General features: G+C 57.5%; 2 non-coding genes across 2 annotated transcripts; both read left to right on the forward strand.

The window, feature by feature from the left end:
- The first annotated feature begins 6,027 nt into the window (after positions 1–6,027).
- LOC148345773 (18S ribosomal RNA) lies at positions 6,028–8,014 on the forward strand. The gene has a single exon (XR_015848492.1). It is a non-coding gene; the product is annotated as an 18S ribosomal RNA (ribosomal RNA).
- Positions 8,015–9,356: 1,342 nt separating this feature from the next.
- Positions 9,357–9,510, forward strand: LOC148345774 (5.8S ribosomal RNA). Its single transcript, XR_015848470.1, has one exon. It is a non-coding gene; the product is annotated as a 5.8S ribosomal RNA (ribosomal RNA).
- Positions 9,511–10,000: the final 490 nt, after the last annotated feature.

Genomic DNA, 10,000 nt, shown 5'->3' on the forward strand with positions numbered 1-10,000 from the left:
GCGGGCACAAGTCCCCCAACACTAGCCCAGTTCTCAGCCACTAGTGGCGGGCACAATTCCCCAAACACCGGTCCGATAATACGCGCGCATATCCCCAAACACCGGCCCGATAATACGCGCACAATTCCCCAAACACCGGCGCGGATTTCAGCCACTATTGGCGGGCACAAGTCCCCCAACACTAGCCCGGGATTCAGCCACTAGTGGCGGGCACGATTCCCCAAACACCGGTCCGATAATACGCGCGCATATCCCCAAACACCGGCCCGATAATACGCGCACAATTCCCCAAACACCGGCGCGGATTTCAGCCACTATTGGCGGGCACAAGTCCCCCAACACTAGCCCGGGATTCAGCCACTAGTGGCGGGCACGATTCCCCAAACACCGGCCCGATAATACGCGCACAATTCCCCAAACACCGGCGCGGATTTCAGCCACTAGTGGCGGGCACAAGTCCCCCAACACTAGCCAAGTTCTCAGCCACTATTGGCGGGCACAAGTCCCCCAACACTAGCCCGGGATTCAGCCACTAGTGGCGGGCACGATTCCCCAAACACCGGTCCGATAATACGCGCGCATATCCCCAAACACCGGCCCGATAATACGCGCACAATTCCCCAAACACCGGCCCGGATTTCAGCCACTAGTGGCGGGCACAAGTCCCCAAACACTAGCCAAGTTCTCAGCCACTAGTGGCGGGCACAAATCCCCAAACACCGGTCCGATAATACGCGCGCATATCCCCAAACACCGGCCCGATAATACGCGCACAATTCCCCAAACACCGGCGCGGATTTCAGCCACTATTGGCGGGCACAAGTCCCCCAACACTAGCCCGGGATTCAGCCACTAGTGGCGGGCACGATTCCCCAAACACCGGTCCGATAATACGCGCGCATATCCCCAAACACCGGCCCGATAATACGCGCACAATTCCCCAAACACCGGCCCGGATTTCAGCCACTAGTGGCGGGCACAAGTCCCCAAACACTAGCCAAGTTCTCAACCTTCAGCTGAGTATATGGCCTCCGAAAGGCCCATACATTCAGACGGGTCCATGTATTTTCAGCGACAGCCGCAGTACCGCCAAAATCCATGCAGCGGCGCTGGATTTATGGCCTCCGAAAGGCCCATTCATTCAGACGGGTCCATGTATTTTCAGCGACAGCCGCAGTACCGCCAAAATCCATGCAGAGGCGCTGAGTTTATGGCCTCCGAAAGGCCCATTCATTCAGACGGGTCCATGTATTTTCAGCGACAGCAGCAGTACCGCCAAAATCCATGCAGCGGCGCTGTATTTATGGCCTCCGAAAGGCCCATTCATTACCAACGGGGCTGCAGTAGCATCCCGCGGCCACGCAGGGGCAGATATTGTGAGGGAATTACATGGTAGTGGACGGAGCGCCCATGCATTTCCAATGGGAGTGCAGTACCTCAAAAATCCGCTCCAAGCCACCGAACTTGAGGGCCCGACGTTCCCTCAACACTAGCCCAGTGCAATCGACATTTCGTTCTGTGTACATTGTTACACAGAATGACAATACAAGGGAATTATTATTATTATTATTATTATTATTATGTATTCAGCCACTAGTGGCGGGCACAATACCCCAAACACTGGCCCGGCGCTGGCTGAGTTTATGGCCTCCGAAAGGCCCATACATTCAGACGGGTCCATGTATTTTCAGTTTTCCGTAGCAGGTGTGATTGTTTGTTTAATTAGGTAGTTTGTGTTGGTGACGGTGTTCCTAACTGTGGTGGCTTGTTTGTAGAATGTGGGGCCCTGCGTTTGTGTTATGTTGATTTCTGGTAATTTACTTTTTACTAAGTAGTCTTTCAGGTTTTTGTTTCTTTTAAAGGCTGAGATGATTTTGTAATCTTGGATTATGCTTGTGTTCTGTAGTGTCTGATTTATATTTTGTCCATTCATTCAGACGGGTCCATGTATTTTCAGCGACAGCCGCAGTACCGCCAAAATCCATGCAGCGGCGCTGAATTTATGGCCTCCGAAAGGCCCATTCATTCAGACGGGTCCATGTATTTTCAGCGACAGCCGCAGTACCGCCAAAATCCATGCAGAGGCGCTGAGTTTATGGCCTCCGAAAGGCCCATTCATTCAGACGGGTCCATGTATTTTCAGCGACAGCAGCAGTACCGCCAAAATCCATGCAGCGGCGCTGTATTTATGGCCTCCGAAAGGCCCATTCATTACCAACGGGGCTGCAGTAGCATCCCGCGGCCACGCAGGGGCAGATATTGTGAGGGAATTACATGGTAGTGGACGGAGCGCCCATGCATTTCCAATGGGAGTGCAGTACCTCAAAAATCCGCTCCAAGCCACCGAACTTGAGGGCCCGACGTTCCCTCAACACTAGCCCAGTGCAATCGACATTTCGTTCTGTGTACATTGTTACACAGAATGACAATACAAGGGAATTATTATTATTATTATTATTATTATGTATTCAGCCACTAGTGGCGGGCACAATACCCCAAACACTGGCCCGGCGCTGGCTGAGTTTATGGCCTCTGAAAGGCCCATACATTCAGACGGGTCCATGTATTTTCAGTTTTCCGTAGCAGGTGTGATTGTTTGTTTAATTAGGTAGTTTGTGTTGGTGACGGTGTTCCTAACTGTGGTGGCTTGTTTGTAGAATGTGGGGCCCTGCGTTTGTGTTATGTTGATTTCTGGTAATTTACTTTTTACTAAGTAGTCTTTCAGGTTTTTGTTTCTTTTAAAGGCTGAGATGATTTTGTAATCTTGGATTATGCTTGTGTTCTGTAGTGTCTGATTTATATTTTGTCCATTCATTCAGACGGGTCCATGTATTTTCAGCGACAGCCGCAGTACCGCCAAAATCCATGCAGCGGCGCTGGATTTATGGCCTCCGAAAGGCCCATTCATTCAGACGGGTCCATGTATTTTCAGCGACAGCCGCAGTACCGCCAAAATCCATGCAGAGGCGCTGAGTTTATGGCCTCCGAAAGGCCCATTCATTCAGACGGGTCCATGTATTTTCAGCGACAGCAGCAGTACCGCCAAAATCCATGCAGCGGCGCTGTATTTATGGCCTCCGAAAGGCCCATTCATTACCAACGGGGCTGCAGTAGCATCCCGCGGCCACGCAGGGGCAGATATTGTGAGGGAATTACATGGTAGTGGACGGAGCGCCCATGCATTTCCAATGGGAGTGCAGTACCTCAAAAATCCGCTCCAAGCCACCGAACTTGAGGGCCCGACGTTCCCTCAACACTAGCCCAGTGCAATCGACATTTCGTTCTGTGTACATTGTTACACAGAATGACAATACAAGGGAATTATTATTATTATTATTATTATTATGTATTCAGCCACTAGTGGCGGGCACAATACCCCAAACACTGGCCCGGCGCTGGCTGAGTTTATGGCCTCTGAAAGGCCCATACATTCAGACGGGTCCATGTATTTTCAGTTTTCCGTAGCAGGTGTGATTGTTTGTTTAATTAGGTAGTTTGTGTTGGTGACGGTGTTCCTAACTGTGGTGGCTTGTTTGTAGAATGTGGGGCCCTGCGTTTGTGTTATGTTGATTTCTGGTAATTTACTTTTTACTAAGTAGTCTTTCAGGTTTTTGTTTCTTTTAAAGGCTGAGATGATTTTGTAATCTTGGATTATGCTTGTGTTCTGTAGTGTCTGATTTATATTTTGTCCATTCATTCAGACGGGTCCATGTATTTTCAGCGACAGCCGCAGTACCGCCAAAATCCATGCAGCGGCGCTGGATTTATGGCCTCCGAAAGGCCCATTCATTCAGACGGGTCCATGTATTTTCAGCGACAGCCGCAGTACCGCCAAAATCCATGCAGAGGCGCTGAGTTTATGGCCTCCGAAAGGCCCATTCATTCAGACGGGTCCATGTATTTTCAGCGACAGCAGCAGTACCGCCAAAATCCATGCAGCGGCGCTGTATTTATGGCCTCCGAAAGGCCCATTCATTACCAACGGGGCTGCAGTAGCATCCCGCGGCCACGCAGGGGCAGATATTGTGAGGGAATTACATGGTAGTGGACGGAGCGCCCATGCATTTCCAATGGGAGTGCAGTACCTCAAAAATCCGCTCCAAGCCACCGAACTTGAGGGCCCGACGTTCCCTCAACACTAGCCCAGTGCAATCGACATTTCGTTCTGTGTACATTGTTACACAGAATGACAATACAAGGGAATTATTATTATTATTATTATTATTATGTATTCAGCCACTAGTGGCGGGCACAATACCCCAAACACTGGCCCGGCGCTGGCTGAGTTTATGGCCTCTGAAAGGCCCATACATTCAGACGGGTCCATGTATTTTCAGTTTTCCGTAGCAGGTGTGATTGTTTGTTTAATTAGGTAGTTTGTGTTGGTGACGGTGTTCCTAACTGTGGTGGCTTGTTTGTAGAATGTGGGGCCCTGCGTTTGTGTTATGTTGATTTCTGGTAATTTACTTTTTACTAAGTAGTCTTTCAGGTTTTTGTTTCTTTTAAAGGCTGAGATGATTTTGTAATCTTGGATTATGCTTGTGTTCTGTAGTGTCTGATTTATATTTTGTCCATTCATTCAGACGGGTCCATGTATTTTCAGCGACAGCCGCAGTACCGCCAAAATCCATGCAGCGGCGCTGGATTTATGGCCTCCGAAAGGCCCATTCATTCAGACGGGTCCATGTATTTTCAGCGACAGCCGCAGTACCGCCAAAATCCATGCAGAGGCGCTGAGTTTATGGCCTCCGAAAGGCCCATTCATTCAGACGGGTCCATGTATTTTCAGCGACAGCAGCAGTACCGCCAAAATCCATGCAGCGGCGCTGTATTTATGGCCTCCGAAAGGCCCATTCATTACCAACGGGGCTGCAGTAGCATCCCGCGGCCACGCAGGGGCAGATATTGTGAGGGAATTACATGGTAGTGGACGGAGCGCCCATGCATTTCCAATGGGAGTGCAGTACCTCAAAAATCCGCTAGAGGGCCCCGAACTTGAGGGCCCGGCGTTCCCTCAAGTGCCGATTTTATACCCCCTTCTCCAGCCGACAGCCAGAATTATATTAGGGACTCGCAATTTTGAGAGGTGAGCACCAGGGCTAATCAGCGGCCACCCGTGACCATTGAGTCCGACAGAGCAGAGGCTAGGGGCGGCCTCGCATCTCGCAATTACCGAGGGAAGATGCCGGTTCTCGAAAAATTTCTAAGTTTTTCAAATTTTAAAGTATTGAAGTATTTAGGGCGCTTCCCGCGGCCCTGGCTTTTGCATGTACCCCTCTAAGCTCCGGTTCTCGAAAAATGTCTAAGTTTTTCAAACTTTAAAGTATTGAAGCCGGACTTCCGCGGAGGCTGACAGGGGGCCTCCATCGAAGCACCCTTCACCCCCGGGTGAGCCGGCGTCGGCCCACGGGCCTGCCGGTTCCCCAACTGAGCGATTGGCACACGAGACCCGCCTCGGAGGGCCCACGTCGGCCGGCGCAAGCCGGTGTTCGGGCGTGCGGCTCCTCCGGCTTTGCGGGTCAAGCTCCAGCGCCGAGGATACTAGGCAAACGTTGGGCCCCCCCGAGCCGAGTGGATACCCGCCTCAGAAAGAGCTGGGGCGGTACGTACGGACGGCCTCACTAAGAGGGAACGGAAGCTACTAAAGCACACGTATAACTGTCCGATGTGCGAACGAAAGTGAGGCCGGACGAATCCGATACGAGTTACGAGTGAGGCGGGATCCACGGCTGGCACTCGCGGGGCCCTCTTGCGAAACCATGCCTCGGCGTGAACCTTTTGGCGGCAGAACCAAGACGAACCGAGGTCGAGCTTCCGTCTCGAGCCACACCCAGACGTCCGACCGTCGCGGAGCCCGACGCCACGCGTGCTAGGGCTCCGCGCGAAACATCGTTTCACGACACCCGCTCGTCAGCCCGTCCGAACGTATACGAGTGTCGCGCGGCCCCCCGGGCCCGGCTGTAGCCACAGCCTCGTCCCGGACCAGGGCCGCACCGCCACCAGCAGCGCCCCCCCGGCGGCAGACGCACTCTGGTTGATCCTGCCAGTAGCATATGCTTGTTTTCAAGATTAAGCCATGCATGTCTAAGTACGAATGGCCAGTACAGTGAAACTGCGAACGGCTCATTAAATCAGTTATGGTTCCTTTGATCGCTCCACCGTTACTTGGATAACTGTGGCAAATCCAGAGCTAATACATGCAAACGAGCGCCGACTCGCGGGCGGGGCTCCGGCCTCGCCCCGGGGACGCGTGCATTTATCAGACACAAAAACCCACGCGGTGTCCGGCGGGCGGGGGCTCAGCCGTCGCGCGCGTCCCCCGCGTCCGGCCTCCGCCTCTCCGGGCGGGGGCGTAAGCGGCGCGGGCGGCTCCGCGCGCGCCGGTCCTCGTTCCGCCGGCCCGGCCCCCCCTTTGTGTTGACTCAGGATAACCTCGTGCCGATCGCTCGCCCACCCGAGGCGGCGACGACTCATTCGAATGTCTGCCCTATCAACTTTCGATGGTAGACTCTGCGCCTACCATGGTGACCACGGGTAACGGGGAATCAGGGTTCGATTCCGGAGAGGGAGCATGAGAAACGGCTACCACATCCAAGGAAGGCAGCAGGCGCGCAAATTACCCACTCCCGACACGGGGAGGTAGTGACGAAAAATAACAATACGGGACTCGTTCGAGTCTCCGTAATTGGAATGAGCCGAACACAAACCCATCGGCCAGCATCCATTGGAGGGCAAGTCTGGTGCCAGCAGCCGCGGTAATTCCAGCTCCAATAGCGTATTTTAAAGTTGCTGCAGTTAAAAAGCTCCTAGTTGGACCCCGGGACGCGAGCTGACGGTCCGCCGCGAGGCGTGCATCCGTCTGTCCCAGCCCCTGCCTCTCGGCAAAAGCCCCCGTGATGCCCTTCGCTGGGTGTCACTCGCGGGGCCCGAAGCGTTTACTTTGAGGAAATTAGAGTGTTCAAAGCAGGCCACACGGCCGCCCCTGCATATCGCAGCTGGGAATAATGGAATAGGACTCCGGTTCTATTTTGTGGGTTGTCATGAACTGGGGCCATGATTAAGAGGGACGGCCGGGGGCATTCGTACTGCGCCGCTAGAGGTGAAATTCTTGGACCGGCGCAAGACGGACGAGAGCGAAAGCATTTGCCAAGAATGTTTTCATTAATCAAGAACGAAAGTCGGAGGTTCGAAGACGATCAGATACCGTCCTAGTTCCGACCATAAACGATGCCGACTCGCGATCCGGCGGCGTTATTCCCATGACCCGCCGAGCAGCACCCGGGAAACCGACCAAGTGTCTGGGTTCCGGGGGGAGTATTGTTGCAAAGCTGAAACTTAAAGGAATTGACGGAAGGGCACCACCAGGAGTGGAGCATGCGGCTTAATTTGACTCAACACGGGAAACCTCACCCGGCCCGGACACGGAAAGGATTGACAGATTGAAGGCTCTTTCTCGATACCGTGGGTGGTGGTGCATGGCCGTTCGTAGTTGGTGGAGCGATTTGTCTGGTTAATTCCGATAACGAACGAGACTCAAACATACTAAATAGTACCGCGGCCCCCCGCGCGGTCGGCGGCAGAAAACTTCTTAGAGGGACAAGTGGCTCTCAGCCACACGAGAATGAGCAATAACAGGTCTGTGATGCCCTTAGATGTCCGGGGCTGCACGCGCGCCACACTGAGCGTATAAGCGCGTCGTCTATCCCCGCGCCGGCAGGCGCGGGTAATCCTATGAACCCCGCTCGTGACAGGGCCTGGGGATTGCAATTATTTCCCACCAACGAGGAATTCCCAGTAAGCGCGGGTCATTAGCCTGCGTTGATTAAGTCCCTGCCCTTTGTACACACCGCCCGTCGCTACTACCGATCGGATGGCTTAGTGAGGTCCTCGGATAGTCCCCGCCGGGGCCGGCCCCGGCTCCGGCGGTGTGCCAGAAGACGGTCGAACTTGACTATCTAGAGGAAGTAAAAGTCGTAACAAGGTTTCTGTAGGTGAACCTGCAGAAGGATCATTAACGTACGAGCGGCAGCAGATCCGCCTCGGTACACCCCCGACGAGCCAGACGCCGAGGGCGGCGGGTCGTCGCAGGCGGAGGAAGAGGGTAGACCGGGACGGGACGGGACGGGGGGCGCGGCGCGGGTCACTCCCGGGCCGCGCGTCGGAGCGAGTTCGGCGGGCGCCACGCGGCGCGGCGCGACGCGAGAAAAGGCGGCGGGCGATGTCGCGCTACCTCCGTGCGAGCGGGGTAGCGCGCTCGTCCGACGACCCCAGTAGCGCGGCGCGGCGCGACGACAGGCGACCGCCAGCGACGGGCGAAAGGCGGCGGCCGTGCGCGGGACCCCCGTAACCGGGGAATCCCCCTATGCCGACGACCCTAGCTCGGCGCGGTTCTCGCGCTTCCGGCGCGCGCTTCCGGGGCGGCACTCGCCTCGACGACCTCCCGTCCTTTAAAGGTAACGGTTCGGGCCGGCGCCCCGGCGTCCGTCCGCCCGTCGGTGTCGCGTGTCCGTGCGGCGCGGGGCTGCTCTCGGCGAGGGTCGCCGAGCAAGCGGATCCCCGCACGGATCACAACGGCCGTATGGCGGCGGCGTCGGGACGCCCGCCCGAGACGAAGGTTCAGGGCGACGAAACGGTGCTCCCACCGGCTACCTTTTTCCCCGGCCAAACGCGTCCGTCGGCCGGAGCCCTCGAGGGGCCGCGTAGCGCGCGCGTGGGCCGGCCCCCGGACACCGGAGTCCCTCCCGGGGCTCCGGACACCGGGGGTTCGGTTCCGCGCGGTCCGCCGCGGTCTCCTCTGTCCATCCATAGTCCGGGCAGGCCGCGGCCGGGTCGGGGGCCAGTCCCCCCTCGGTGTCAGCGCGGTCGCGCCGCCCTTGTAAACCAAACCCACTCGCTGACGGGTAGCAACACCCAAAGCGTCGCTTCGCGGCGCGGCGGGGCTTCCAAGTCGGATGGCCTTCCGGGGTCCGGGTAGGAGACGCCGGGGGCCGGCCTCAGCGCCGAGCCCCCGACCTACCCGGCGAGTCCGGTCGCCGAGTCGTGTCAGGCCCGAGCGGGAGACGCCGGGCGCCGGCCTCAGCGCCGAGCGCCCGACCTACCCGGGCCGACGCACGTCTCGGGCGCCGTCGCGGCCCCGAGCGGGAGACGCCGGGCGCCGGCCTCAGCGCCGCGCGCCCGACCCGCTCGGCTCGTCGCGGCGTCGCGCGTATCGCGCCCGTCGGTAACCGCGCCGCGGGTTAGGGGCTCGCTCGCGGGAGCGACCGAACGGCACCCGCGGCGCGTTCGTCTCCGGTACAAACCCTGTCGTGAATTTGTCTCCGATCGTCCCGGGCGGACGTAAAAGGGCCCAAACGTACGACTCTTAGCGGTGGATCACTCGGCTCGTGCGTCGATGAAGAACGCAGCTAGCTGCGAGAACTAATGTGATTTGCAGGACACATTGATCATCGACACTTTGAACGCACATTGCGGCCCCGGTTTTACCCCGGGGCCACGCCTGTCTGAGCGGCGCTTTCCAATCGATCGGACGCGGGCCGGGCCCTCCGCGACATTCCGCCGGTCCGTCCGGCGGGTGGCGCGAGAACCCGGTCCGCGCGGGCGAGGCTCGGGCCCTCCGCGACATTCCGCCGGTCCGCCCGGCGGGTGGCGCGCGACCCGTCTCCCCGCCCACTCCGCGGCTGGGGTTTCGCAGGGACCCCCGTCCCTTCGTACCCTCAAATACAGACTCGGGCGGCGCTCCGTGTCCGTCCGCCCGTCGGTGTCGCGCGTCCGCGCGTCCGGAGGTGCTTCTCGGCTGCCGGTGAGTACGGCTGGTACTTAGCATACCGAGAAGGTGCTCCGCGCGCGCGGCTCCGCGCGGCGGCCCGTATGGCGGCGGCGCTCGGCGCCCTCCTCAGGTAAAGGTCCCGGTCGGCGCCTCGGCGTCCGTCCGCCCGTCGGTGTCGCGTGTCCGTGCGGCGCGGGGCTGCTCTCGGCGAGGGTCGCCGAGCAAGCGGATCCC

This window comes from Urocampus carinirostris, unplaced genomic scaffold, assembly GCF_059441175.1.
Source record: "Urocampus carinirostris isolate Australia breed hairy pipefish unplaced genomic scaffold, RoL_Ucar_1.0 HiC_scaffold_25, whole genome shotgun sequence".
Classification (NCBI taxonomy): domain Eukaryota; kingdom Metazoa; phylum Chordata; class Actinopteri; order Syngnathiformes; family Syngnathidae; genus Urocampus; species Urocampus carinirostris.